This window comes from Ranitomeya imitator, chromosome 4, assembly GCF_032444005.1.
Source record: "Ranitomeya imitator isolate aRanImi1 chromosome 4, aRanImi1.pri, whole genome shotgun sequence".
NCBI lineage: Eukaryota > Metazoa > Chordata > Amphibia > Anura > Dendrobatidae > Ranitomeya > Ranitomeya imitator.
In genome coordinates, this window is record NC_091285.1 from 102,459,688 (window position 1) to 102,487,559 (window position 27,872).

At 45.2% G+C, this 27,872-nt stretch overlaps 1 protein-coding gene across 2 annotated transcripts in view; it reads right to left on the reverse strand.

Moving 5' to 3' along the window:
- Nucleotides 1-1,326: 1,326 nt before the first annotated feature.
- Nucleotides 1,327-27,872, reverse strand: part of SLC4A9 (solute carrier family 4 member 9) — an 859,184-nt gene continuing 832,638 nt past the window's right edge. The window contains exon 22 of one of the 2 annotated variants that reach the window (XM_069763883.1): nt 1,327-1,528. The gene's annotated coding sequence lies outside the window, so the exon portion shown is untranslated. The remainder of the gene's footprint in view (nt 1,529-27,872) is intronic. The other variant, XM_069763884.1, reaches the window with a different exon arrangement.

The window sequence follows — 27,872 nt, forward strand, 5'->3', positions numbered from 1 at the left end:
AACCTAGAATATAAGACATAATTTCAGTTGTTTCACACTTTTTTGTTAAGTATATAATTCCACATGTGTTAATTCATAGTTTTGATGCCTTCAGTGTGAATTTACAATTTTCATAGTCATGAAAATACAGAAAAATCTTTAAATGAGAAGGTGTGTCCAAACTTTTGGTCTGTGCTGTATATTGATCGATTTTGGATTTATTGATTGCTCGAGAGACAGTTGTGTGCAACAGTGCTAGCCCCTTCCTGATTTCCTATTCTTTTGCATATTTGTCACACTTAAATGTTTCAGATCACCAAACAAATGTAAATGTTAGACAAAAATAATTCAAGTGTAGACAAAGATAATCCAAGTAAACACAAAATACAGTTTTTAAATGAAGGTGTTTATTATTAGAGGGAAAAGGGAATCCAAACCTTCAGGGCCCTGTAGCTAGGTAGTGAAAGATCATATAATCTGCAGACCTCACCTGAGCAGAACTGTCGCCATGCTGTCACCATGCTGCTGAAACGGAGGTCAGGTCACTGCTGGCAGAGCAGGAATCTAAATAGAACAAATAAGATATCCCTGGAGTAAAGGAGAGGGCCACAGTTGGCACAGGCCCATCTGGCCGCGCTTAGTAACCCGATGTTTACCCTGGTTATCAGCGTAAACGTAAAAAAACCCAAACACTACATACTTAAATTCCGGTGTCTGTCCCCCGGCGCTCTGCTTCTCTGCACTGTGTAAGCGTCGGCCGGAAAGCACAGCGGTGACGTCACCGCTGTAATCTGGTTTACGGCCAGCCGGCGCTGACAGTGCAGGGAAGCAGAACGCCGGGGGACAAACACCGGAATGTAAGTATGTAGTGTTTGTTTTTTTTAACGTTTACGCTGCGCCCTGCGCTTAGTAACCCGATGTTTACCCTGGTTACCAGTGAAGACATCGCTGAATCAGCGTCACACACGCCGATTCAGCGATGTCTGCGGGAGATCCAGCGACGAAATAAAGTTCTGGACTTTCTGCTCCGACCAACGATGGCAAAGCAGGATCCAGATCGCTGCTGCGTGTCAAACATAACGATATCGCTATCCAGGCCCTGCAATGTCACGGTTCGCTAGCGATATCGTTAAGTTGGTCAGTGTGAAGGTACCTTTACACTCCAATTAAACTCTGACCAGAGTTTGATCAGAGTGTCATTTGCATAATTGGATTGATTTTCTCGGATGAGAGAATCCATGGCCATTTGACACTAGCCAGAAAATTTTTTAATGTTGACAAAACTTGTAAGAAACCCAACTTATAAATAATCCTCAATGTCACCATTTCATTTTTCTTTTCTTTATTCACAGAACTAGGATTTAGATTATTTTACAACATCATTAAATAGCCAATAAATATGTCAAGTTGCATTCTTTTTAATATGTGATGTACAATTCCTATAATTATTGTAAATAAAATAATAATAATAAAAAGAAGATTCAATACTGCATTTTCATAAAAAGTACACTATTTCAATTTAGCATACAGCAGTGTTCTTTCTTCCATCCTGGGGGGAAAAGAAAGTAAATTTAATTGATTATAGTATAAAAAAAACTGCCAAAATATTCAAAAGAACAATAAACATAATTCTCCTTTCTACATAAGTAAATGTAAATGAAATTAAAATAAATGATAAATAAGATTATATCTCCCAAAGCTGCCATTAGAGGAATCTTACAAGATTACTAAACTGAATAATAAGATTGAAAACTTCTCTTAAAGGGAACCTGTCACCAGGTTAGGCCAATACGAGTTACGGCCATCACTTTTCAGGGCTTATATAACAGCATTCTTCAATGTTGTATATCTGCCCCCAACCCGACATGTAAGAGAAGAAAAATAACTTTTATTATACTCACCTGCGGGGCGGTCTGGTCCGAGGGATGTCTCTCTTCTTGGTCTGGCGCCTCCCACCTTCTTGCGATGCTGTCCTCCTGCTTGCTTCGTGTGGATGACGCGTCACTGCCTCATTCACACAGTCTCCTTGGCATTGCGTCCTGCCCAGGTGTATTTATCTGCCCTGTTGAGGGCAGAGCAAAGTCCTGCAGTGCGCAGGCGCCAGGAATGGTAAGAGGCTCAGCACCTGCGCACTGCAGGATTTTGCTCTGCCCTTAACAGGGCAGATAAGTACGCCTGCGCAGGAGCTGACACTGTGGATGATGCAGGGGTGCATCATCCACATGAACCAAGAGGGTGGAAGGCAATCGTAAGAAGATGAGAGGTGCCGGACCAAGAAGAGCGACACCCCTCGGACCGGTTTGCCCCGCAGGTTAGTATAATAAAAGTTATTTTTCTTCTCTTCCAGGTCTGGCTGGGGGCAGATATACAGCATTTATAGAATGCAGTATATAAGCACTGAAAGGTGGTGGCCGTAACTTGTATCCAGGGCCACCATCAGGGCATTACTGCCCTTACTTCTGTATGGAGCCCTGTGAACAGCAGTACACAGAGGGGCCTCCAGGTCCAGGGCCCCACTTTTGTGCTACTGTTTTTTGGGCCCCATCATGCAGCAAAGTGGTGCACGCTGTGGCGCACACGTCAGTGCTGGGGTCCGGGAGCATTCCCGGAGCTGCGCACGGTCGTCTAATGTGGACGGCTGCGCAGCTCCTGCTCCCTCCGTCTTCTGTGTACTTCCTGTCAGGTGACAGTGTGTACTCGATGACATCACGTACGTGCCATCTGACATGTACCGGATGCTGGAGGCAGAGCCGCGCTGCTGGGGAGCGACTGTGAGGTACGTATACAACATTTTTTGGTTTCTGTACAAAATGAATTAAATGGGTGAGAGGAGGAGGAATTTCACAGGATGATGGGGGAAAGAGTAAGGGGGACTGTACATGATGATTTATTAATCCCATAATCCTATTTAGATTTGGCAAAAAGCACTTCAAATCATTAATATGCTATATCATATTACCATCAATTGGTATGAAGTGACTGGAGAATACATATTGGTTAAAAAATTATTTTTATTAGAAATCAATTAAAAATAGCTTAAAAAGACAAGAACAAGATGGATAAAGGACCTCCAATTAAGGTCAGGGAATAATACAGTACAGAAAAAAAATATGTAAATCAATTTACATCAAAGGTATAATTATTTATCTGAAATGAAATATAGTCTTGCTGGGTATACTTGACTAAATTTAAACAACTAGTATTTAATTGTCAGAGGGATTATTCATATATCTCACAGATATCCACTCTATTTTTAAAATATAAACCTTTATTAAATCTTAATAAGTATAATTATAGACAACACACCAAACACCGCAAGAAAGAAAACAACCAGACCCTCCGATGAATATGCTAGCATATTCATCGGAGGGTCGAGTTATCTATTGCATTAAGTCATTCTAGCTATATTTATTGAGGACAACTGTAAGTAGGATCTAACATCTCCACTAAAGGGCCAAGCCGACGATTGCATGTAGCAACATCAGTCTAGACATCTATATATTATATACATACCTCTTTTCTTTCTCACCTGCCTATTCACCATCTTCTTCACCCCCTGCCACTATAGGGCCCTATAGGGTGAGCAGGGTGAGCCGTCGAGGAGCGGGGGCGCCACTGCGCAGGTTTTTAGGGTGCCAACCTCCGCAAATAGGCAAGGTCAGCTAGGCCAGTGTAGGGGCAGGCACGCCCCTGGTTGTTTGCTTTCTTGTGGTGTTTGGTGTGTTGTCTATAATTATACTTATTAAGATTTAATAAAGGTTTATATTTTAAAAATAGAGTGGATATCTGTGAGATGTATACTTGACTAAAAAGTCATATTTTATTCATACTCGTATCTCGCATCCATTTTCAGAAAAACCTCACTATAAATGTTAATGCAATCACTAAGCAGTAAACTAAAGTATGTATGCGACTAATAAAAGTATGCTAGGAGAGGTAATGACTCGATTTGTAACAGAGAAACTTTGTTGTGGTTGTTTCCACTAGGGCCCACAAGGGGGCAGTAAGATGTCAACTCCTGTATACTGGAATATCTGATAGTTGACAACCTATTATTTATATAGCTTCATAGTATTTATCATTGGCCCTAAATAGTTTGTTGAAAGGCTGTGTCCTATCAGTACTAGACATATGTAATTATTGGGAATAAAAGGTATCCAGCATAAACCAGCGGTTTACCAGAAAAATACATTATTTCCATTACCTGAGAATGAATGCTGTGGTGATTGCGGTGGAAAGAGGAAGACTGTATCAGAGCCCTCCGCCTGACGAGCGCCGTTTCACTATGCAGCTTCTTCAAAACAAAGGGGGCACTGAAAGGTGGTGGCCGTAACTTGTATCCAGGGCCACCATCAGGGCATTACTGCCCTTCTGTATGGGGCCCGGTGAACAGCAGTATACTTATGTGCTACTGTTTATCGGGCCCCATCGTGCAGCAAAGTGGTGCATGCTGTGGCACTCACGTCGGTGCTGGGGCCCGGGAGCATCTAACTTGGACGGCTGTGCAGCTCCTGCTCCCTCCGACTTCTGTGTACTTCCTGTCAGGTGACAGTGCGTACTCGATGACATAACGTATGTGCCACCTGACACGTACCGGATGCTGGAGGCAGAGCCGCGCTGCTGGGGAGCGACTGTGAGGTACGTATACAACATTTTTTGGTTTCTGAACAAAATGAATTAAATGGGTGAGAGGAGGAGGAATTGCCCAGGATGATGGGGGAAAGAGTAAGGGGGATTGCACATGATGATGTAGAGAGGGGGATTAAAGGGGGACTATACACGATGATGTGGGGGTTAAAGGGGGACTGCACATGAAATGGGGAGGGGGTTAAAGGGGGACTACACCTGATGTGGGGAGGGGGTTAAAGGGGACTGCACATGACGTGTGGGTTAAAAGGCACTGCAAAGGATGACATGGGGTAAAGGGGACTGCACATGATGATGTGGGGAAGGGTTAAAGGGGGACTGCACATGATGATGTGCGGGTTAAAGGGGAGCTGCACATGATGATGTGGGGAGGAGGTTAAAGAGGGACTACACATGTGGGGGGATACAATGAACTGAAAAGGAAGACATGGGGTAAAGGGGACTGCAAATGATGAAGTGGGGTAAAGGGAACTGCACATGAAGAGGGGGAGGGGAGGGGAGACTGCAAATGATGAATTGAGAGTGATGGAAGAGGGACAGCAATTGAATTGAAGGTGGGGGTGGGGAAAGCAAATGATGATTGGGATAGAGCAAATAATGAATTTTGAGGGTGCGGGAGTAAATGATGTATTGAATGTGGGGGTAGAGCTGTTGATAATGAATAGAGGGTTGGAGAGAGAAGACATGACGATGAATTGGGAGGAAGGGGCATGTAAATATAATGAGTCGGGGTACATATTGGGGGGCATTGAGTATGCAGTGACTGGAAATAAATTGAGGGAAAGAGTACAGGTGCTAATTAATTTATATATTTATTAGGCCGGAGTCACACTTTACCGAGATACGGCCGAGTCTCGCAGATTAAAACCAAGCTCTGGCCCCGCACTCCGGAGCAGAGCATGCAGCTCCATGTATTGCTGTGCGGCCGCACGCTCCGCTCTGGAGTCCCGGTGCCAGAGCTAGGTTTTATCCTGCGAGACTCGGCCGTATCTCACGTATTTGTGATCCCGGCCTTAGGTGGGGAAAGTGGATATGTATAGCTAGAAGGGGCTCAGCGGCGTATTATAATTTATATTTAGAATGGTGGGTTGCATAATAACCAATTATGTATTAATGATGGGTGCATATCTATATTCAGATATGTAGTGTAGAAGAAAGGGAAAAAGAGGGGAATGTGCTCCAGAAGCTGTACTCTAGGTTACTGTGTTATTTTATGCAGAAAGGAGTCCTGGCTGGAAGAAGCAATGGCGGTCTGCACTGCATGAAAAAGAAAAGAAAAAATGAAGAACTCCAGCTAAAGACGTCACTGCTGAGTCAGTGCGTTACCTGTACACTGACACTGACATTATACACTGTATACTCTGTACAGAGCTCCTGTGTATAATGTCACCAGTGATCACTATATTATCTGTACACTGACATTGTATACAGAGGTCCTGTGTACAGGGCCGGTGTTTGGCACAGGCAGACTAGGCAGACGCCTGGGGCCCCCACCTACAAAGGGGACCCCCTGCATCTGCAGCCCCGGTATGACGTGCCCAGAGGGTGTTTAGCAGTGAATCATGTTTTGCATTGCTCTGTAGCCCCAGAGTGTCTCTCCCAAACCCCCCTTGAGACCCCCTCAGTGCAGTGATTTACTCACTGTGGTCCAGGAGCTCTGTGCTGTTTGCTGTAGGATCAGGTTTCACATTCACATACAGCAGGTATCAGCATGAGCTCTGACCACAGTCACTAAATCACTGCTTGTAATCTGACAGGGCGACCTCCTGTCACTACTGGCTGGATGACACAAGACAGGAATATTTTCTGCTGAATCAGGGCATTTATTATATAGAAATAAATGAATTCCCAAGTGAAATAATAAGGGTGAACCATACACATATATAGTACAGGTGTGCATGGGAATAACTGTTTTTGGTGCATTTTTTGCAGTAAAAACACTGCTTTCAAAGCACCCATTTTTTTAGGGTATGTGCAGAGGAGCCGGAAATGGCAGCCCTTTGGACGCAGTGGACATGTGCTGCGTCCAAAGTGCTGCCATGTTTTGAACACAGGTGATTCTGCATGTGTTCGTTGAACCGTGTGGAATTACCGCGTCCTATACAGTGCACAGGTGAGATTTCTCTTTTGGAGACTCGAGTCTACGCCAGATAAATTGGCATGCTGGGGTCTGGAGAGACGCGCCGCATGTCCGTCTCCACAGGTGCCCGCATAGAGATGGAATTTCTTGAAAACCCATCCAATATACTGTAACATCTGGCCGCTGCGGGTTGGATGCTGTACAAGTACACAGCAGCCGACCCGCAGCGTTTACTGACTGTGGGCACACACCCTTAGAGCTTTTGCTGTTTGTTTTTTACAGTATGCATTTTGTCTACAGTACATGTTTAATAAAGTTTTATAATAATAATAATCTTTATATAGCGCTAACATATTCCACAGCACTTTACAGACATTATCATCGCTGTCCCCAATGGGGCTCACAACCTAAATTCCCTATCAGTACGTCTTTGGAATGTGGGAGGAAACCGGAGTGCCCAGAGGAAACCCACGCAGACACGGAGAGAACATACAAACTCTTTGCAGATGTTGTCCTTGGTGGGATTTGAACCCAGGACTCCAGCGCTGCAAGGCTGCAGTGCTAACCACTGAGCCACCGTGCTGCCCCAGTTTAGTTTTATTCACCAAAAACGCAGTGAAAAACAATGTTGCAACATTTGCAGCATTTTTTAAACTTTTTCACTGCTTTCTACGGGTGAAAAAAATTGCTGAAAGCGACACACTGCAAATTTAAAAAAGGCTGCAGTTGTGAAATTCAATTAGGAGAAAATAAAAGGGTGTGCAGGAGATTTCTGAAAATCTCAGTTTTTGCTTCTGCTGTAAAATGCTGTAAACTTCTTATTTGCAGAAGAAAAAGCTACAAAAATTCTGCATATGAACATGGCAAAAAGCTGCTTTTCAAAGTGCCAGCAAAACATAGGAGATTTCCGAAATCTCATGCATGCACTTGTTTTTTTTCTGACTGAATTTCAGAACTGTAGCGCTTTTTAAGGCCAGTCTCACACATCAGTGGCTCCGATACGTGAGGTGACAGTTTCCTCACGTACTGGAGACACTGACACACGTAGACACATAAAAATCAATGCATCTTTTCAGATGTCATTGATTTTTTGCGGACCGTGTCTCCGTGTGCCAAACATGGAGACATGTCAGTGTTCGTGTGAGCGCACGGATTACACGGACCCATTAAAGTCAATGGGTCCGTGTAAAACACGTACCGCACACGGAGTCCGTCCGTGTGCCGTGCAGGAGACAGCGCTACATTAAGCGCTGCCCCCCCCACTAGGGCTGGAGCCGCGATTCATATGTTCCCTGCAGCAGCGTTTGCTGCAGGGAACATATGAATATTAGTGTTTAAAATGCAGATCCAGGTCCCCCCCCCCTGTATGCCCCCCCCCCGCCCCCCCTCGCTGTGATTAAAATACTCACCTAGCTTCCGGATCATTCGCCGCAGCGTCCTCTTCTGGCCGCAGCTTCTCCTGTATGCGGTCACGTGGGGCCGCCGATTACAATCATGAATATGCGGCTCCGCCTCCCAAAGGGGTGGAGCCGCTTATTCAGTACTGTAAATGAGCGGACCCACGTGACCGCATACAGGAGGCGATGCGGCCAGGAGAGGACGCTGCGGCGAGGGATCCGGAAGCTAGGTGAGTATTTTAATCACAGCGGGGGGGGGGAAGGCGCACAGGGGGTGGGACCTGGATCTGCATTTTAAACACTAATATTCATATGTTCCCTGCAGCAAACGCTGCTGTAGGGAACATATGAATGGGGCTTCAGCATGATGCCGGGGACAGCGCTAAACTTTAGCGCTGTCTCCAGCACGCTCCGTGTGGTACCCAGTGGGCACACGGACGGCAGACGTGTGCCGCACGTGTGCCACACTGATGTACCACAGAAACGTAGGGCACACGGACACGGATAATTCCGGTACCGATTTTTTCCGGTACCGGAATTATCTGGACGTGTGGGACTGCCCTAAATCTGTAGCGTGTCACTTCTTTCAGTGTGTTTTCACCCGTAGAAAGCAATGAAAGAATAAAAAAGCTGCAGATATTGCAACGGCATTTTTCACTGCAATTGTTTAAGTGGTTTTGGTGAATTAAACTATTAGGTCTCGTTCACGTGTTCAGTATTTCACATCAGTATTTGTAAAGCAGAAACAGCCATGGAACAATGAGGCTATGTGCACACGTTGCGAAATCTGCCATGGATTTTTCCATGCAAATTCCTAAAAATCTGCAGGTAAAACGCCTTGCATTTTACCTGCAGATTTACGGCGGAATTACCGCATTTTTTGTGCGGTTTTCAACAGCGTTTTTACACCTGTGGATTCCTATTATGGAGCAGGTGTAAAATGCTGTGGAATCTCAATAAAGAATTGACATGCTGCAGAAAATACAATGCAACGTTTCTGCGCGGTATTTTCCGCAGCATGTGTACGGCGGATTTTGTTTTCCATACGTTTGCATGGTGCTGTACAATGCATGGAAAACTGCTGCAGATCCACAGCAAAATCCGCAGGGTGTGCACATACCCTGAGAAACACGTCACCACTTCTGTATTTATCACCCTCCTGGTTTTGGCTTACACATACTGATGTGAGATACTGACCAAATACTTATTGTATGAATGTGGTCTTAAACATACAGTAGCGTAGCTACTGGGGGGCAGAGGGGGCCATCCCCCCGGGCCCTGTCACATGAAGGGGCCCACTGGGAGTCAGGGCAGGGCCACGTCTGTGACGAGGCAAAACTCCGCATAGGAGCAGAGCAGTATAATGTCTGCTCCCGTCTTACGGAGACTCTGCAAGTTTTCTACTAGCACAGTGGCCGGCTGCAGAGTCTCCCTCCTGCAGTGAATGGTGCTGCCCGTCTGACCTGATGATGAAGCTTTTCCTGGCTGCAGTTTTTCTTCACTCAGGCACGCTGGGTCCTAGTGCCCACCTTTCATTTCACTTACTTCCTGGTCCTGCCTGCAGTGCAAACTTTATTAGTAAGTCCGGCGTCTCACTCAGCGTAAGACAATACGGTCCGTATTTTACGGCCGTAATACGCCACAAAAGTCCAAAAAAGGTGATCCGTAAGTACTCCGTAGGCAGGGTGTGTCAGCGTATTTTGCGCATGGCATGCTCCGTATGTAATCCGTATGGCATCCGTACTGCGATATTTTCTCGCAGGCTTGCAAAACCGACATACGGACATACAATAGATCCATGGGCTCAATAAATCGTAAAAACATATATACTGTGTGTGTATATATATATATATATATATATATATATATATATATATATACATATATATATACATATACATACATATATATATGTGTATATATATATATATATATATATATATATATATATATAAACTCGTACACGTACCGCTATCTCATTGGTGGCGCGTCATATAAGAAGCTGTCTCTTCTCTCACTGGGTCACGCCCCCGGAAGAAGCTTGTGGGCGAAACGCGCATCGGGGCGCACCTGGAGGGTTCGGTGGGCTCGAATGTCTGATCACGGTCTCCTGGGAATACCTGTGTCTGCGAGTAAGTGCCATATAGGATATCACTACATGATAGCGATCTGTATATAGGACTATTACAGTCTGTGAATATTGTGGCTATATAGGTTATCTACGCTGGCATAGGTGGTTTATAATGTATGGCTAACCTAGATAGGTGAATTTTCACCATTAGGATTTCATATAGGTGGTTCTGTGCATTGCATTCCAACCCTTATCAGACTGTGGCAGAAAAATAGGTTGATTAATAACAATAGATATATAATATATATTGATTTGAGCTCCACTCTTTTCCATTCCTTTGGACATTTTGTGTTTATTTATGTTTTATCTGTCTGTGGATAATTTTAAAAGAATGTTAATAAAGTAAAACTTGATTTTAATACAAATGTATGGATCTCTTCATGCGGCAGTGGTATGTAAGCCCGCAATTTGGTAAAAATAGTCTTGGAAGTGCCATAGTTTATTGATTGAAGTGGACTATTGTGGTAGTGTATATATAAACTCGAGCCTGGGAAAATATTCTGAAAAGTTCAAAGGCTCGAGTTTATTTGAGGACATAAAGCAGAGGGCGTCTCACCGTGACTGAAGGTAACTGCAGGTCGTTGACCTACATTCCATTCATTCACTGGGGTTTTACAGGCAGGAGCACAGCTGCATTAGCAGGCTTCTGCTTGTAAAATTAGTTAACCCCTTCAGATGGATTTACATCGTGGGACGAGACTGATCATCGGAAGGAATGGGATATTGTTGTTTTTTTTATTTTACCTTTTTTACAGAGTGAGGTGGATTGCCAGTATAATAAACAATTCCAACAACCTGTGTATTTATTTAATTAAAAGACTTTGTAATAATGTGTGTGTGTGTGTGTGTGTGTGTGTGTGTGTGTGTGTGTGTGTGTGTGTGTGTGTGTGTGTGTGTGTGTGTGTGTGTGTGTGTTTTTAACCATTTCATACTATTGGATTAATAATGGATAGGTGTCATAATTGATGCCTCTCCATTATTAATCTGGCTTAATGTCACCTTACAATAGCAAGGTGACATTAACCCTTCATTACCCCATATCCCGCCGCTACACGGGAATGGGAAGAGAGTGGCCAAGTGCCAGAATAGGCGCATCTTCCAGATGTGCCTTTTCTGGGGTGGCTGGGGGCAGATGTTATTAGCCAGGGGGGGGCAATAACCATGGACCCGCTCCAGGCTATTAATATCTGCTCTCAGTCACTGGCTTTACCACTCTGGCGGAGAAAATTGCGCGGGAGCCCACGCCAATTTTTTCCGCGATTTAACCCTTTAATTTAATAGCTAGAGTGCCCAAATTTTACACATAAATACTACTATCATTAGTAGTGTGGAATATGCAAAAAAAAGGGATATGAGATGGTTTACTGTATGTAAACCATGTCTCATATCATGCCGGGTTTGGCAACGAGAGAGGAAAAGGCTATCTAGCGGTGTATGATATATATATCTCACTGACATATATATATATATATATATTGTAGCATGGCTAAAGGTTGTGTAGTCGACGGGAGTTATGTCTCACATAGGTAGCTTGTCGCTGTAACATAACCCTGCCTATCTATGTGTGTTGCAGGACCTGTGGTGATGTCATAACCACATGTCTATTCATGTGATGGTTTCCTGGGTGTGGTTAGTCCTATAAAAGAAAGGCTAATGTTTAACACAGCAGATATGTGTGGAGGTGGAACCCTCCTGAGTGTGTTAAGGCTCCAGGACTGAGCCTGAAGGACTGGACACTTGTTTTCTTCCCTGAGCCATAGACTATTTGCTTTCTGTTATTTTTACCAAATGGTTTACGATGCAATAAACCTTTGTGAACTTTTAAAGGAGCGTGCCTCCTGAGTGTCAGCCGTCGCATCTGAGTGAGTGAAATCCCTACAATTGGTGGTAGACATGCGGCAGCGTTCCCAGCGGAGACGCAAGTCTATTTTTTGTCCTGCGTCAAGTCTGTTGCAAGCCAGCAAGCATTGCCGGGGAAAATAGAGGACCTGCTGAAACACTTGGTCCAGATGCAGTCACAGCAGGAGTAAAGGCAGCAAGAGACCAACAGGCTGTTGATGCAGCAGATACAACACAGCCAGCAGGAGCAACGGCAGCAGATGCAACAGAGCCAGCAGCAGATGCAGCTTCTGGCAACCGCCATCCAGGGCAAGACGAGCGCCCCAACCCCTGGTCTGGCTGATGACGCCCACGTCCAGAAGACTGTAAGACGCGCATTGCAGAAAATGACCGCCGGTGATGATGTTGAGGCCTTCCTGACAGTGTTTGAGAGGGTCGCTGAGAGGGAAAAACTTCTGCCCAAGCAGTGGGCAGAGGTACTGGCACCATACCTGACGGGAGAACCCCAGAAGGCGTACTATGACTTGACCTTGCAGGATGCCAAGGAGTATCACAAGTCGAAAGCTGAGATTCTCGCACGTTTGGGGGTGACACTGACTGTCAGGGCACAGCGAATTCACTCCTGGGCCTATCACCGGGACAAACCACCTCATTCCCAAATGTTTGATCTGTTGCACCTGGTCCAGAAATGGCTGCAGCCTCTGACTGATCTACTAAAGGGGACAAAATCAGTAATGGTTAAATGGTCCGAAGAGACAGAGTCAGCCTTCCAAGAAATGAAAGAGGCTCTGTGTAAGCAACCCGTTCTGATGGCCCCAAATTTTAAGAAAGAGTTTATTCTTCAAACAGAAGCCTCAGATTTGGGGGTAGGAGCAGTCCTTTCCCAAGAGCTACATGGAGAGGAGCTCTCCTGTTTTCTATCTGAATAGGAAACTGTCCTCGTCTGAAAAAAAATCGTAGAGAAGGAGTGTTTGGCCATAAAGTGGCCATCTCCTGGGACGTAATTTTAGATTGATATCCGACCATGCCCCAACTTAGGTGGATGAAGGAAACGAAGGGTAGAAATGCTAGGGTCACCCGTTGGTTCTTAGCCCTGCAGGACTTCAATTTCCATGTGGAACATGGGGCCGGGAAGCTGCACGGTAATGCTGATGCCCTATCAAGAATCCCTTGTCTAGTGGTAGAAAGTGCCAAGCCCCACGGCTTTAGGCAGAGGGGGGAGGTATGAAGCATGGCTAAAGGTTGTGTAGTCGACGGGAGATATGTCTCACATAGGTGGCTTGTCGCTGTAACATAACCCTGCCAATCTATGTGTGTTGCAGGACCTGTGGTGATGTCATAACCACATGTCTAATCATGTGATGGGTTCCTGGGTGTGGTTAGTCCTATAAAAGAAGGGCTAATGTTTAACACAGCAGATATGTGTGGAGGTGGAACCCTCCTGAGTGTGTTAAGGCTCCAGGACTGAGCCTGAAGGACTGGACACTTGTTTTCTTCCCTGAGCCAGAGGCTATTTGTTTTCTATTATTTTTACCAAATGGTTTATGATGCAATAAACCTTTGTGAACTTTTAAAGGAACGTGCCTCCTGAGTGTCAGCCGTCGCACCGGAGTGAGTGAAATCCCTATATATATAGATATATATATATACAGTATCTATATATATAATTGTCTAAGGGCTTTTCCGTCTGTCTGTCTGTCTTTCTGTCTGTCTGTCTGTCTTTCTGTCTGTCTGTCTGTCTGTCCTGGAAATCCCGGCTCTCTGATTGGTCGAGGCCGCCAGGCCTCGACCAATCAGCAACGGGCACAGCGACGATGATGTCATAAAGGACGTAGACATCTCACGTTTCTGATTCAGCGACGGGCACAGTATCGACGTAGATGTCATAATGGTTGCCATGGCGACGATGATGTCATAAAGGTTGCCTTGACCAATCAGCGATGGGCACAGTGTGCCGCGAATTCTGGAATCATCATTGTCCATATACTACGGGGACATGCATATTCTAGAATACCCGATGCGTTAGAATCGGGCCACAATCTAGTCTATATATATAATTGTCTAAGGGTTTTTCCGTCTGTCTGTCTTTCTGTCTGTCTGTCTGTCTGTCCTGGAAATCCCGGCTCTCTGATTGGTCGAGGCCGCCAGGCCTCGACCAATCAGAGACCGGCACAGCATCGACGTAGAAATCCCGCGTCTCTGATTGCGGCCTCGACCAATCAGCAACGGGCACAGCGACGATGATGTCATAAAGGACGTAGAAATCCCGCGTCTGATTGGTCGAGGCCGCCAGGCCTCGACCAATCAGCAACGGGCACAGCGACGATGATGTCATAAAGGACGTAGACATCTCACGTTTCTGATTCAGCGACGGGCACAGTATCGACGTAGATGTCATAATGGTTGCCATGGCGACGATGATGTCATAAAGGTTGCCTCGACCAATCAGCGACGGGCACAGTGTGCCGCGAATTCTGGAATCATCATTGTCCATATACTACGGGGACATGCATATTCTAAAATACCCGATGCATTAGAATCGGGCCACAATCTAGTATATATATAATTGTCTAAGGGTTTTCCGTCTGTCTGTCTGTCTGTCTGTCCTGGAAATCCCGCGTCTCTGATTGGTCGAGGCATGGCGGCCTCGACCAATCAGCGACGGGCACAGTATCGACGTAGAAATCCCGCATCTCTGATTGGTCGAGGCCGCCAGGCCTGCGTATTTCTCACAAGTCACACTGTTGGTCCGTGTGTAATTCGTATTTTTCTGGCCCCCATAGACTTCCATTGGCGTATTTTTTGCGCAATACGGTGATAAACGCAGCATGCTGCGATTTTCTACGGCCGTAGAAGACCGTATAATACGGATCAGTAAAATATGGCTGATAGGAGCTGGGGCATAGAAAAGCATTGTACCGTATGCAATCCGTGTTTTCAGCACCTCTCTTACGTCCGTAAAACACGCTAGTGTGACGCCGGCCTAAGTGGGGATGGAACTTATTAGGTTTATTAAATTCAGGTATGTCACTGTGAGACCGTTGGGGTATTGTGGGGGCTGAAAGTGAGTGAGGGGGGACAGGGTACTGAGGGGTGAATGTGAGACCATTTGGGGGTTGTGAGGGCAGAAGGTGGGTGAGGTGGGACAGGGCACTGAGGGGTGGATGTGAGATGATGGGGGTATTGGGGCTGAAGTGGGGGAGGGGGGACAGGTCACTGGGGGCTGAATATTATAATGTTTTGTTATGATATTATATGTACTCCATGACATGTAATATTAGCTGTCTGGGGAGGCTGGAGATGGGGGGGTAGGGGGCTTTTGATACGTACCACCTGGGTCTTTTATGAGTATTAGTATATGAAGCACCCATACAGTAACCAAGAGCTGCATCACATTTACAGCACCACTCCAGCATTATTTTTTATTTCATTGCTGGAGCGGTGCTGAAAATCCTAGTCCCCTGCCCTCTGTCTGATACTCACCTTCTGGCGTCTTCATCTGTTTTTGTCTCTGCTCGGCTCTGTCTCCTGCAGTTTGTGACCTGTCCGCGGCTCCAGTATTTCATGGAGCAGCGCATAAGTCACTAATCAATGTGAGTCTATGGGAGCCTCGTTCTGGCCTCTTTCTCACTCTCAGGCGGATTGGCCGCTGTGGATTCGCAGCAGTTTTCCATCTGGTTTACAGTGCCATGTAAACCTATGGAAAACCAAATCTGCAGTGCCCATGGTGGGGAAAATACAGCACAGAAACGCTGCGTTGTATTTTCCGTAGCATGTCAATTTTTTGCGGATTCCGCAGCGTTTTACACCTGCTCCTGTATAGGAATCCGCAGGTGGTAAAACGCAGGTGAAATCTGCACAAAAAACACAGGAAATCCGTGGTAATTCCGCACACGAATCCGCAACGTGTGCACATAGCCTCATAGTCTTACATTGAGCGCTTGTGACATAGCTTCTAACTTCTGGCCTGTCAGAAGCTGCGCTCACAAGTTTGAGCAGCGGCACTGCAGCAGTGCCACAAAATAGTGAATACGCCGGAGTATGAGTAAATGACCGGGACATCCAAATCATGACAGGGAGCTGTGAGTCCATCACACTGTGTATATGGGAGCTGCAGGCCCATCAAACTGTGTATACGGGAGCTGTGGGTCCATCACACTGTGTATAAGGGAGCTGCGAGTCCATCATACTGTGTATAAGTGAACTGCGGGCCCATCACTCTGTGTATAAGGGAGCTGCGGGCCGATCACACTGTGTATACGGGAGCTGCGGGCCAATCATACTATGTATAAGGGAGCTGCGGGCTCATCATACTGGGTATACGGGAGCTGCGGGCCAATCATACTGTGTATCAGGGAGCTGCGGGCTCATCATACTGTGTATACGGGAGCTGGGGGCCAATCATACTGTGTATAAGGGAGCTGCGGGCTCATCATACTGTGTATACGGGAGCTGCGGGCCAATCATACTATGTATCAGGGAGCTTCGGGCCCATCACACTGTGTATACTGGAGCTGCAGGCCCATCAAACTGTGTATACGGGAGCTGTGGGCCCATCATACTGTGTATAAGGGAGCTGCGGGTCCATCACACTGTGTATACGGGAGCTGCAGGCCAATCATACTGTGTATAAGTGAGCTGTGGGCCCATCACACTGTGTATAAGGGAGCTGCGGGCCCATTACACTGTGTATACGGGAGCTGCGGGCCAATCATACTATGTATAAGGGAGCTGCAGGCTCATCATACTGTGTATAAGGGAGCTGCGGGCCAATCATACTGTGTATAAGGGAGCTGCGGGCCCATCACACTGTGTATACGGGAGCTGCGGGCCAATCATACTATGTATACGGGAGCTGGGGGCCAATCATACTGTATATAAGGGAGCTGCGGGCTCATCATACTGTGTATACGGGAGCTGCGGGCCAATCATACTATGTATCAGGGAGCTTCGGGCCCATTACACTGTGTATACGGGAGCTGCGGGCCAATCATACTATGTATAAGGGAGCTGCAGGCTCATCATACTGTGTATACGGGAGCTGCGGGCCAATCATACTGTGTATAAGGGAGCTGCGGGCCCATCACACTGTGTATACGGGAGCTGCGGGCCAATCATACTATGTATAAGGGAGCTGCGGGTCCATCATACTGTGTATACGGGAGCTGCAGGCCAATCATACTATGTATAAGGGAGCTGCGGATCCATCATACTGTGTATACGGGAGCTGCGGATCCATCATACTATGTATAAGGGAGCTGCGGGTCCATCACACTGTGTAAAAGGGAGCTGTGGGCCCATCATACTGTGTATAAGGGAGCTGCAAGCCCATCATACTGTGTATACGGGAGCTGCAGGCCAATCATACTGTGTATAAGGGAGCTGCGAGTCCATCACACTGTGTATAAGGGAGCTGTGGGCCCATCATACTGTGTATAAGGGAGCTGTGGGCCCATCATACTGTGTATAAGGGAGCTGTGAGTCCAACATACTATATATAAGGAAGCTGTGCACATATCATACTGTGTATATGGGAGCTGCGGGCCCATCATACTGTGTATAAGGGAGCTGCGGGCCCATCACACTGTGTATACGGGAGCTGCGGGCCAATCATACTATGTATAAGGGAGCTGCGGGTCCATCATACTGTGTATACGGGAGCTGCAGGCCAATCATACTATGTATAAGGGAGCTGCGGATCCATCAAACTGTGTATACGGGAGCTGCGGATCCATCATACTATGTATAAGCGAGCTGCGGGTCCATCACACTGTGTAAAAGAGAGCTGTGGGCCCATCATACTGTGTATAAGGGAGCTGCAAGCCCATCATACTGTGTATACGGGAGCTGCAGGCCAATCATACTGTGTATAAGGGAGCTGCGGGTCCATCACACTGTGTATAAGGGAGCTGTGGGCCCATCATACTGTGTATAAGGGAGCTGTGGGCCCATCATACTGTGTATAAGGGAGCTGTGAGTCCAACATACTATGTATAAGGAAGCTGTGCACACATCATACTGTGTATATGGGAGCTGCGGGCCCATCATACTGTGTATAAGGGAGCTGCAAGCCCATCATACTGTGTATAATGGAGCTGCGGGCTCATCATACTGTGTATAACGGAGCTGCGGGCCCATCATACTGTGTATAAGGGAGCTGCGGGCCCATCATACTGTGTATAAGGAAGCTGTGGCCCCATCATACTGTGTACAGGGGAACTGTGGGGGACATCATACTGTTTAACAGGAGCTGCAGACCCATCATACTGTGTATAGGGAACTGTGTGTTAGGGGTCGAGTTCCTGCTTCTGCACAGGGGGAATCTCGGGCCATCTCCGCTGCGGTCTCCCATTCTTCTCCTGCCGCAGTGGAGCCTGCTCAGCGGAGACGTCGGTCCCAGCGTCTTGCTCAGTCCCACTCTGTACAAAGAGTTACTGCTGCTTTTCCGGCTTCTGCCATTGAAGTCAGTGCTGGGCAGCGGCGAGCAGACGCTTCTGGGACTAAGTCCTGCTTTTCTCTTTCTGAGCATGTCCTGAGTAAGATCTCTCAGTGGAGATCGAGGGTCACATGGTCAGATACTGCAGCTAAGTCCATTGGTCCTTTCAGGAAGGTCCTGTAGGTGCTAGGACTAAGTCCTGCTTTGCACACACACTGAGCATGCCCAGGGCAAGATCTCAGTGGAGATTTAGGGTCACATGCTCAGGTATGGCAGTCTCTTCTAGGAAGGTCTTTTACTTGCTGCAGCTATATAAGGCTCGCATGGCTGCACGGCCATGCGCTAGTGTCAATTCATATATGTGCTTTGCGCCAGTGTGGTTATGCATGAGTGTGTTCAGGGACCCGGCAGAAATAAGCCCCTAGAATACCGGTTTCTCCGGTGAGGAGATTGCATGTCGCATAACCACTGACTGCTATCAGCTTGGCAGTAAGCTTGTGATCCTGTGAGGCTAACAGGGCGCAGTGCTTCCCTTTCACGGCTACTCTGTGGAGTAACAGAGCTAGTCTATACCGCCAAACAGTGCCGCCATTCGCTAGCAGCAGGTTCCTCCTGCACGGTGGACCCCGGGCTGCGAACACACCATTTATAATAAACATCTCTATTTTCTCGGTGCGTTCCGCTAGCCCTAACACTGTGAAGGCATATTGTGCATATGGGCGCTGTTTGCCCATTACACTGTATATAGGGGAGCTCTGGGGGGCATTATACTTTCTATAGTGGAGTTCTGTCAGCATTATACTGTGTATAGGGAACATTGGGCGCATACTTTCTATAGGGGAGCAGTGGGATCATACTGTGTAGAGGGGAGCAGTGGGAACATCATACGGTGTATAGGGGAGTTATAGAATCATCATACTGTGTATAGGGGAGCTGTGGGGGCCTTAGACTGTGTATAGGGAAGCTTTAAGCTCACCATACTGTTTATAATGGAGCAGTACATGGAGGAACTTAGGGGACATTATTAAATGTTAAGTGGGCACTTAAGCATCATTGTTATAGGGGCACTCAGAGTATTGTGACCATCAAAGTTGCATATGGTCACAATATGGCGGTAAAGTCAATGTTCGTTTTTGTATATAAATTTATTTTAAATAACAGTGCGGTCATATTCTGAGGTTCCCCTATATTCACAATTAGAGTGTGCAACCGTAGCTGTAATCAGGGTTAGCTGGTTAGGGGCCCACTCAGATGTTTCGCCCCCCCCAAAGTTGAAACCCTAGCTACGCCTCTGAACATACTGTAGACAAAGCAAACACACAGGTGTTTTGAACACAACATTTTTACTGTTAATAGAAAAGGTTTTGGCTACTGAAAAAAAGCTGTAATCAGGGTTAGCTGGTTAGGGGCCCACTCAGATGTTTCGCCCCCCCTAAGTTGAAACCCTAGCTACGCCTCTGAACATACTGTAGATAAAGCAAACACACAGGTGTTTTGAACGCAACATTTTTACTGTTAATAGAAAAGGTTTTGGCTACTGAAAAAAATGCTGCATGTGAACATAGTCTTACTCTGAAACGTGTTATGATCAGGTGGCCTTGGAGCAACATGAAAACCTTCTCTGGAGTAGGTGGTAACTTATACTGACCGCAAACCCTGATCTTAACACTGCAACTAGATGTAGCCGTGGGGTGTACCTAACGAAACCTAGACACCTCGACACAGCCGGAGGACTAAATACCCCTAAAGATGGAAATAGGAAAACTATCTTGCCTCAGAGTAGACCCCCAAAGGAGAGGCAGCCCCCCACAAATATTGACTGTGAGTTGGAGAGGAAAAGACACACGCAGGCAGAAAACAGGCTTAGCAAAGGAGGCCACTTCTAGCTAAATAGAAAAGGACAGGACAGAGTTCTGTGCGGTCAGTAAAAAACCCTTCCAAAATATCCACAGCAGAAAATACAAAAACTCCACCATCTAACTAAAGACATGGAGAGTATAACTGCAACTCCAGAGAATCCAACCAGACTGAGAAAAAAACAGCTGACACAGTCTAAGCTGGGCAAATAGAAACAAAAGATTAGCACTGAAAATAAGCACACAGCAAGTGTGCTTCAGAAAAAGAACCAGACACTTATCTTTGCTGAACAGGCAGCTAAGCAGGTGAGGCCAGGCAGAGATCCAATACTTCCAAAGAAACATTGACAACTGGCAAGTACTAATGAATCCTGCACACTTAAATATCCGAGTCCAAACAGCAATTAGCAGATACACCTGGCCAGGACTGTGACTCAAAGACAACTGCATTCCCACCTACAACCACTGGAGGGAACCCAAGAGCAGAATTCACAACAGAAACGCTATGTCTATCTGTGGTGTTACATAGGACTGCAGGTGACATCTACTAAATTTTCTGTACTCAGAGAGTTATCACTGTATTATCTGTGGTGTTAAAAAAACAGAGGGTATTGGGGGCAACTCTTTGTCTTGGGGCTGGGACCCCAATCTTCTCTGACCCTAGCAACGCCCCTGCATACAGCTAGTAGTGGCAGATCTGTTGGCCGATATAAGGCCCCTAAATATGGGTGCCACAGTGTGAGCACTGGCTCCAGGCCCCTCCACCAACTGTATCCGCATCCTGCTCATGTAATGTAACCTAAATGTTTGTGTGATTTTACTAAGTTAACATTTGGGGCCCCATATTTTTGCCTAGGGCCTCACTTTATCTAAAACCGGCCCTGCCTGTGTATAATGTTACTGGTGATCACTGTATTACCTGTGCACTATGTACAGAGCTCCTGTGTATAATGTCACCATTGATCACTGTATTTCCTGTACACTGATACTGTATACTATATACAGAGCTTCTGTGTATAATGTCACTGGTGATCACTGTATTATCTGTACACTGACAGTAAATACAAAGTTCCTGTTTATAATGTCACTTAGTATTGTGTTTTTTTTTTATTAATGATCAGTATTGTAGTATTCAGTTACTATGTGGTGGTAAAATGTGGTCTGGTCATGGTGTTGTGGTATTTATTCCTTGTATGTGGTATTATTTGGTCACTATGTGGTGGTAATATGTGTTCTGGTCATGGCGTGACAGAATTTGTCCCTTGTATGTTGTCTTAATGGTAATTTTTAAAAAATGTATGTGACTCATTCCCTTAATGAAAAATACATAAAAATATATTTATATTTAATAGGTTAGACTGGAGTAGTATTTGGCCAAAAGAGTCTACACTGTCGTGGTGGCAGCTTAAAAATTATTTTGGCCAGAACAAAAGCTGCTGGCTATGTATGTGATCTGGTGTTTGATGGGAGCTGTTAATATCTGATAGATGAGGACATGGAGGAGAAGTTGAATTTTTCCAAGAGTGAGCGGTGGGACTGTGGAAGGTTCGAAGGGTGGAGGCGGAGCTGGAGTGGAGCCTGGGCGAAGTCTCAAGGGGGCCTGAGAAATTTGCCAGTATGGGGTCCCGAAATTAAGCCTAATCTGGTGACAGATTCCCTTTAAAGTTGATGTGTCACCAGATTTCAAATACAAACTGCATACATCGCAATCCCTATCATTTATCGTACATAATGTTTTGATGGCTTCTTATTGCATCCTTTGGGAAAGTGTGGGGACCGAAATACTGCAATTTTGGTGTCTATAGTTTTTCTTCTTAAAGAGTTTAACTTATAAGTTGATTGTTTTTGTATTCTCATATATCAAACTATTTTGGATGCAGTAGTACCAATATCCTTGTTTTTTATTTCTTTATTTTTATAATTGGGAAAAGGGGTGATTTAAACTTTTACATTTTTTGTTATTTTTTAATGCTCTAAACATTTTTTATTTCCATTTTAATTCTGTGCAAGCCGGGGTGTGGCCTCCCTTTCCTGAGCAGGAAATTACATTTAAAGGCTTCCCCAGACTGGTGTCCACTGGTTGGGCCTCGGTCGTTTTGTCTGCCCTTATTCACACACTGAGGTCAACTCTGACAAATGGTAAGGTTTTTAATATTAGACAGTGTAGGACCATCCCAATCAGAGTCACCTTGTTGATGGTGGGATGGCTTTTATGCTAATTTGGAAAAAAAACAGTATTACTAAGAACTCTGTTATTTAAATGCAATTGTGCTCTTTGCTTATTTAGTTACAGCAGGGTTTTTGCTCATTTTGTTTCTTGTAGGTTTTGTATATTTTATGGCCAATGTGATCATGCATTTATGTGCTGCATGTATACCAACTTAAAACAAGCTAATTTTTTGTGTTTTTTAATAGTATGGTATTGTATAAGGGATAGAAACTATGACCTCCTATGTAGGAGTACAAAGATGCCAGCTACAAGGGTCGTCAGAGGGCAACCCATCATCACCGGGATGGTCTCTTCATCCCTGCAGGGACAAGTGATATTTAAGTGGTCAACGCCTTCACCCCAGGGCCATTTCCCATTTTTGAAAATTGGGAAACAAATTCCAAATGCGTAGAGATTGCAAAAGAAGTGCAATTTCACAATTTTTTTTATTTTATTACGTTTTTGATTTACCTTATTTAGTATACAGTAAAACTGACCTGGCAATATTATTCTCCAGGTCAGTACGATTATGCAGATAGGAAACATCTTTGTTTATTTATTTAAGTGTTAAAAAAATAATTTGGAAATTTGTGCAAAAAATACATTTTTGAATGTGTCACCATTTCCCGAGACCTGTAATGCTTTCAATTTTCAGGATATGGGGCTTGGTGAGGGCTTATTTTTTGCACCCTGAACTGACATTTTTACAGACACCATTTTTAGGTACATACAGTGTTTTTATCGCCTCTTATTACATTTCATTGCAATGTGGTGTCGACCATAATAAAATTAAAACATTTCAATATTTTTTCTCATTACGCTGTTTACCACTTGGATTAATTTGTTTTATATTTTTATAGATCTAACTTTTCCAAAAGCAGTGACACCAAATATGTGTAGTATGTATTAATTGTTCTACGTTTAATAGGGTAAAAGGGAGAGGATTTGAAGTTTTGTGTTTCTTTTCATAATTTTTTATTTTTTTAAATTTTGACTGTATTTAATAGTTAGCACTGCTATTTTTAGTAGAAACCTCACTCTCCTATAGACCCTAGCCACAGGAGAATCATCATGACAAGCACGGGGCCATCAGCAGTCTCTTAGCTGTCATGACAACTCATCGGCGCCCCCCTCCATCACATTATGGGCGTGTCAATGGACACGTGAAATAACATGCTCCCTGCTGACACCTGTTCAATGCCGATGTCAGATATTAACTGCAGCATTTAACAGCTTAACAGCCATGGCCGAAGCTCGGCTCCAACTCCAGCTAATAAAGGTAAATGATGGCTGATTTAATCAGCCATCATCTGCCAGGTAATATGCAGGTTTGGTGTGCAAGCCTGCATCAAAGGCAGGGACACATAAACATACTGTATGTCATATGTTGTGAATGGAGATAAACAGCAGAGTTTGGAGCCAGCTAACGGTGAGCACCTTGCCAGTATGGAATTGACTCAGCTCCTGAACTTACTCCAAACATTTGCAGGATGTAAATCTGTCACATGTCAGGAAGAAGTTAATATACCAGTCTAATTTGGTCATTGAGAGTTATCTAATAATTTATGCTCTTTGTATTGTGAAAGCTGACAGATCTGCTTTATGCTCAGCTTGTTTACTTTTAACCCCGTAGTGACAGAGCCAATTTGGTACTTAATGACCAAGCCAATTTTTACAATTCTGACCACTGTCACTTTATGAGGTTATAACTCTGAAATGCTTTAATGGATCCCACTGGTTCTGATATTATTTTTTTCGTGACATATTGTACTTCATGATAGTGATAAAATTTCTTCAATGTTACTTGCGTTTATTTATTAAAAAAATGGAAATATGGCAAAAAAAAATTAAAATTTAGCAGTTTTCAAACTTTGATTTTCTATGCCCTTAAAGGGAACCTGTCACCCCGTTTTTTGAGATTGAGCTATAAATACTGTTAAATAGGGCCTGCGCTGTGTGTTCCTATAGTGTATGTAGTGTACCCCAGTACACTACATACTGGCAAGGTGAAAACACCAGTGATTGTCTTACCGCTGTCTCTAACATCATGTCCTCCCTCTATCTGAAACTAAACCTGTCAAAAACTGAACTCCTCGTGTTCTCTCCCTCTACTAACCTACCTTTGCCTGACATTGCCATCTCCGTGTGCGGTTCCACCATTACTCCAAAGCAACATGCCCGCTGCCTTGGGGTCATCCTTGATTCTGACCTTTCATTCACCCCCTACATCCGATCACTGGCTCGCTCTTCTTACCTGCATCTCAAAAACATTTCTAGAATTCGCCCTTTTCTTAATTTCGACTCTGCAAAAACTCTGACTGTTTCACTTATTCATTCTCGTCTGGACTATTGTAACTCTCTACTAATCGGTCTCCCTCTTGCAAAACTCTCCCCGCTCCAATCTGTCCTGAATGCTGCAGCCAGGATCATATTCCTCACCAACCGTTACACCGATGCCTCTACCCTGTGCCAGTCATTACACTGGCTACCCATCCACTCCAGAATCCAGTACAAAACTACTACCCTCATCCACAAAGCACTCCATGGCTCAGCACCACCCTACATCTCCTCCCTGGTATCAGTCTACCACCCTACCCGTGCCCTCCGCTCCGCTAATGACCTCAGGTTAGCATCCTCAATAATCAGAACCTCCCACTCCCGTCTCCAAGACTTTACACGTGCTGCGCCGATTCTTTGGAATGCACTACCTAGGTTAATACGATTAATCCCCAATCCCCACAGTTTTAAGCGTGCCCTAAAAACTCATTTGTTCAGACTGGCCTACCGCCTCAATGCATTAACCTAACGATCCCTGTGTGGCCTATTTATAACAAAAAAAAAAAAAAAAAGGTTCCTCGCATCATGTTCTCATACACTTTATGCAGAATTAGCCCTCTGTGTCTGTACTGCTACATACTTAGGCAGTTAACTGGTTCATGCAGCTTTACATGAACACCTGAGCCTTACACTATAGCTGGTCCGAATAACTAAAGCAATTGTTACCATCCACCTCTCGTGTCTCCCCTTTTCCCCATAGTTTGTAAGCTTGCGAGCAGGGCCCTCACTCCTCCTGGTATCTGTTTTGAACTGTATTTCTGTTATGCTGTAATGTCTATTGTCTGTACAAGTCCCCTCTATAATTTGTAAAGCGCTGCGGAATATGTTGGCGCTATATAAATAAAATTATTATTATTATTATTATTATTATTACCCCGATTCCCCATGTATGCTGAGAAATAACTTACCAAAGTCGCCGTTTTCGCCTGTCAATCAGGCTGGTCAGGTCGGGAGGGCGTGGTGACATCGCTGGTTCTTCCTCAGCTTTACGTTGGTGGCGTAGTGGCGTAGTGGTGAAGACACAGCGCGCGATCTGCGCTGTAATCCCTTGCATCGGTGGGGGCGGCCATCTTCCTGGGGCCGCGCGTGCGCAGATCGAGTGCTCTGCTGCACGGGGCTTCAGGAAAATGGCCGCGGGATGCCGCGCGTGCGCATTAGAGATCGCGGCGGCCATTTTCCCAAAGCCGAGTTTGCATCTCGGCTTTGGGAAAATGGCCGCCGCGATCTCTAATGCGCACGCGCGGCATCCCGCGGCCATTTTCCTGAAGCCCCGTGCAGCAGAGCACTCGATCTGCGCACGCGCGGCCCCAGGAAGATGGCCGCCCCCACCGATGCAAGGGATTACAGCGCAGATCGCGCGCTGCTTGTTCACCACTACGCCACTACGCCACCAACGTAAAGCTGAGGAAGAACCAGCGATGTCACCACGCCCTCCCGACCTGACCAGCCTGATTGACAGGCAAAAACGGCGACTTTGGTAAGTTATATCTCAGCATAGGTGGGGAATCGGGGTACACTACATACACTATAGGAACACACAGCGCAGGCCCTATTTAACAGTATTTATAGCTCAATCTCAAAAAACGGGGTGACAGGTTCCCTTTAAATCAGAGAGATATGTCACACAAAATAGTTAATAAATAACATAACCCACATGTCATATTTACATCAGTACAATTTTGGAAACAAATTTTTTTTTTGTAAGGCCGGTTTCACACGTCAGTGGCTCCGGTACGTGTGGTTACAGCTTCCTCCCGTATCGGAGACACTGACACACGTAGACACATTAAAATAAATGTGTCTCTGCAGATGTCAGCGTGTTTTCATGGACCGTGTGTCCATGTGCAAAACATGGAGACATGTCAGTGTTCGTGAGAGCGCACGGATCACACGGGCCCATTAAAGTCAATGGGTGTGTGTAAACGGATTATGTCCGTGTGCTTTTTTAAAAGTCATAGGGTTAAAATTGAAACAAATTGTTTCAATACACAGACACACTGACAGCACACGGATGACACACAGATGGCCTACGTGCACACACGGACACGAATAGCTCCGTAACCGTTTCTTCCAGTACCGGAAATATTTGGACGAGTGAGACTGGCCCTAGGGATTTATAAGGGTTAAAAGTTGACCAGCAATTTCTCATTTTTACAACAAAATTTACAAAACCATTTTTTTAGGGATCATCTCACATTTAAAGTCACTTTTAGGGGTGTTTGTGACAGAAAATACCCAAAACTGACACCATTCTAAAAACTACACCCCTCAAGGTGCTCAAAATCACAATCAATAATTTTATTAACCCTTTACGTGCATCACAGGAAGTAAAGCAATGTGGAAGGAAAAAATTAACATTTAAATTCTTTTTACAAACATTTTACTTCAGAACCAATTTTTTTTATTTTCACAAGTGTAAAAAAAGAAATTGAACCAAAAAATTTGTTGTGCAATTTCTCCTGAATACGCCGATTCCCGATTTGTGGGGGTAAACCACTGTTTGGGCGCACGGCAGAGCTCGGAAGAGAGGGAGTGCTGTTTGACTTTTTCAACTCAGAATTGGCTGGAATTGAGATCGGACACCATGTTGTGTTTAGAGAGCCCCTGATGTGCCCAACCAGTGGAAACCCCCCACAAGTGACACCATTTTGGAAACTAGAACCTGTAAGGAGCTTATCGAGATGTGTGGTGAGCACTTTGAACCCCCAAGTGCTTCACAGAAGTTTATAACGTAGAGCCGTGAAAATCAAAAATCATATTTTTTCCACAAAAATGATGTTTTCGCCCCCAAATTTTTTATTTCCACATTGGTAACAGGAGAAATTAGACCACCAAAGATGTTGTGCACTTTGTCCTGAGTACGACGATACTCCATATGTGGGGGTAAACCACTGGGCGCACGGCAGAGCTTGGAAGAGAGGGAGTGCCATTTGACTTTTTTAACGCAGAATTGGCTGGAAT